Source organism: Monopterus albus, unplaced genomic scaffold (assembly GCF_001952655.1).
Source record: "Monopterus albus unplaced genomic scaffold, M_albus_1.0 scaffold206.1, whole genome shotgun sequence".
Lineage (NCBI taxonomy): Eukaryota > Metazoa > Chordata > Actinopteri > Synbranchiformes > Synbranchidae > Monopterus > Monopterus albus.
This window is the reverse complement of record NW_018128086.1, coordinates 74,265-78,342: the sequence shown is the minus strand read 5'-3', so window position 1 is coordinate 78,342 and position 4,078 is coordinate 74,265. Positions and strand designations below refer to the sequence as shown.

The 4,078-nt window shown below is 40.6% G+C and overlaps 1 protein-coding gene across 1 annotated transcript in view; it reads right to left on the bottom strand.

Annotated features, from left to right (window-relative positions):
* The window catches only part of LOC109970732 (uncharacterized), a 14,571-nt gene that overhangs the window by 6,663 nt on the left and 3,830 nt on the right, over positions 1-4,078 (bottom strand). The gene's annotated exons all lie outside the window — the stretch shown is intronic.

Here is a 4,078-nt window from a genome sequence, read left to right as displayed (position 1 = left end):
ATTTAACATTTACATTTATATTTAACATTTAACATTTACATTTAGACTTTGTCACATTTAGCTAAATGTGAGAAAACCTGTTGTCACATTCAGCTAAATGTGAGAAAACTAGTGTAAGTGCTATTTTTACAAACAGCGCCCTATAACACAGAGGGACTCAAGAGACAGAGTCTGGTGGAGGGAGCGACTGATCTGGGTTTCATGTCGGCCTCTTTGGTTAAGCCACAAATGATTGCCCTCACACGCCGCCTGTGTTCTCAGATCTATGCGGAAATCCATAAGAGAGGGGCTGACATCGAGGAAAGCTGCTGTCATCTCAACCTCCACCGTCAACACACAAACACACCGAGCTCCGACACATGATAAGCATTTGCACACACATACAGAATTTTGCTGTATATGCATTTTGAAGGACAAATACACAAGCACATACACCAAGTGAGATACACAGTATAAGCAGTACGAGTACGGGGGAGAGGAGGGGAGGAGGGTCCAATGTCATGTGTTTACCTCCTACTTTGCTTAAAAACTAGAATATGAACACATAACATCTAACACACAGACTCTAGACAAACACAGACACAGAGCAAAACACTGGCAGCACACCCACAGACATTTCAGGCCAGTAGTAGATCATGTAGCAACACTGTTAAGAATAAATCCACTGTACATCAGCTTTAATAAAGCTCACTCATACAGGTTCATCACTACTGCCCTTAACACAGCCACCAAAGCAAAACCAGCACAGCTGCCCACACCTACTGTACACATCACCCCATACAATAAAACACTTAGAAATGTGTGTGATTAGCTAGCTGAGTCACCACACATTGCATTTTAAACGAAGCAGCGAAGCTATAATGCCCACAGTTATCATAACCGATCTGATTATGAGTAACAGCAGCGCTCAGGCCGAGGTGTTTATCAGCAGTGAGGGAAAGGAAGAAAGAATAAATTAAGGAAAGGGAGAAAGAGGAAATGAATGGCACAATATTTCACTAAAGCCACACGGTGACTCTCAAATATCACCACCCAGCTGAAATTACACACAGCAGCACTGAACAGATGAACCTCAACAGGTCATTTAGTCTCCAACATTAAATCAGGTGAAAAAGCCAGACCCTTTGTTTCACACAGAAACGGCTCTTCCCCAACACTTGTTTTAAGAAATAAGATACTCAGAGTAAATACGGGATTAACTGACTTGTTAGAATGCTTGTGTTTGCAGTTTGCACCCTGACTTAGGTCAAAACTGTATCTAAAATCCAGGATGACAGTGACACCTGACTGAGCTCGTCAACAGTTTTTAAAACTAGGCACATGATACCAGCTGTTTTAATGTGGAACAGCAACATTTTTATTACAGAACTCTTAAATTACCAACAGTCTACCTCATAGAAGAACTGAGTTTGGAGAAATTTGACCCTCTGCCACATAATATTACACTGTATGAATAAATATTTTACATAAAACACACCTACAGCTCAGTCACATGGATGTAGAAAGTCTGTTAGGATCACAGAGACAGCTTGTCCCACGTCATGGTGCCAGATCCACTTAAAGTAACTCACTGACCTTCTGTCAAATTAGGTCTTTAATCAACTTCTGCTGGTTCATCAAGCTTGATAGCAGTTTCTCCAAGGTGTCCAGGACTTATTTGGTGCTCAGTATCTTTAATACTTTTATATCATCTCAAAAACAGCACAGGTTAGAAAATACTGGACACACATTTGTGAAAACTGTCACCAATAATCTTGTCACACAACAGCAAGTTGATCAAGGAACTTATTTGCCACAAAAGCAGCACATTTCTCTAAACACCAATATGAAACATGGGGGGGAAAGAAGCCAGGGGACAGTTCTCTCACCAGGAAGAGGCTCCGTTTGAGGCTCCTTAAAGTAAGAGGGAGAAACGCAACACACAGGCAACAGCGTTAGCTGGGCCCCCAGTCAGAGACGTCTGTGAGCTCAGAGACCTCTGGTCCACAGATGCCTCATTCCTCAGATTATTGAATGTTTAAACTAAACACAGACATGCACAAAACGCATCCATACATCAGCACACACACACACACACACCCCCAGTCAGAGACGTCTGTGAGCTCCATACATCAGCACACACACACACACACAGACACACACACCTTAAACAGGCAGTCAACTATATGTCTGACAGCATATACTGTAAAGATGAAGATGTTTTGTTTTTTAAAGCTTGTCTTAAATTTGACCATTGTGGCAAGATATAAACATTTGTCCATTTTGTCTTTGCTGTTGAATTACAGTGTACTGACAAACTCAAAACGACAGCTATGAGAATAGGGAATATTGTGTTTGTCAGCTCATCAATATGATACAAATTGTGGGCAAACTTTTATTTTGGATGACCCGCCAAATGCACTCCAACCCTGTCATATAGCTACAGGGAAAATAGAGACCAGCACATGTCACCTTCATGTGAAATAATAAATTAACTAATGCAACAGTCATGTTAAATAACTAATTAATTAGCTGAAGCTGGATTTTAACAGGGCACCAGTGGAGTCAGGCTGGTTCTGATGTAAAATCTAAAAGATGTAATTCCTCAAATGGAGGTTTACAGTTCTGAGTTAGTAAAACGACGTCTGCAAAACAGCTGTTTACAATGAGGGAGCCAGTGAATCTAACTGGATCATGAATTCAACCAGATTAAAAGCTCATCAGTGGGGAAGGAGGGGTTAACTGTCAGCTATTTCATATGACCCAATATTTTAATCACCCATATGGTGAAACAGTCAAAGGGTTTGATAATTAGATTTACATAAGTCCTATAAAAATGAATGTTTCAAATTAACGAGGTCTAAAATAACCACTAGAAAATCAGCTCAGTTTAATCACTTCCGATGCTGAGTTTTGAAGATTATGGTGATAAGATTTATTCTTAAATCTAACTCCAGTGTTTCAGACCCTTATTGTAAATGGTCGCACAATTGATCGGGACATATTTCTTGTATAATTTGGTCTGGTATTGAGCTGCCATCCTTCAGTAGAGAGATCCATATCCGAGCCTGCTGTTTTTACAGATGAGTCATCTGATTGCAGTGAGTTTTTAAGTGGTTCATAAACTCAGCTGGTTAAAACTGGGAATGCTGGAGGAACATTTTGTGGACAGGAGGGTTAAGTGCCACTCTTCTAAATAATCCAATCAGTCAGTTAATCAGCCAGTATTCAGGCAAACAGAAGGGGGCATGGGCTTTAAATGGCCAATTAAAACACTGGCTTTTACTTTGGTCTGGGCACAAAGTCTCAATTCATTCTTGATTAAGGAGTTTTATTCAAAATTTACACTTTAAGAATGAGAAACAAATGTGGCTCTTTGTAGTAAAAAATTTTTTCAACTAATCAATTATGCAAACTAAAACAATTCTATATGTTACATGGTGGGTGCTATAGGCAGACTGTGTAACAACACAGGGTCACATGTATTCCAGAAACACAAACGTGGGCAAAAATAAAAAAAAAACACTTCCATTTGTCAACTAATCACAAGTTCCCTGTCCAGACATGCTGCTGTTTCAGGAGCTGGTACAAAAATATCTGGTGCCAAAATCTAATTGTCTGCAGCAGCATGGCGTGCAGCCGGGTGCCAGACTTACACTTCATTAAGCATGAAAAATGTGACATTTCAGAATCAATTTCATATGAAGGGTGTTCAAGTCTCCAACATGCTGTTAATTAGAAACCAAAGAGTGCCAAGTTAAGGGCCAAATCCAGTGCATGAAGTCTTTCTTACAATAGGATTTTTTAGACATTTCATTGCTGCACTCTGGGGTTTGTATATGACAGCCAAGTGTGAAGGAAAGAAAAAAGACAAGGGCCAGTTCTGGAAAGTTTCCCTGGGGTGTCGTCAGCCATGTTGACGTCTCTACTTTGGCTGTAACCGTGTGTGCCAGGTCCAGCACTGTAGGGGAGGAAGTCGACCAGCTGACCATCCTGATTCCCGCCACAGGAACACAAGCCTCCTCACACTTTCTGTCCTTCCCACCCAACACACACCTCATTCTAACCACATGATAAAAACTCATTTTGTTTAGAAACC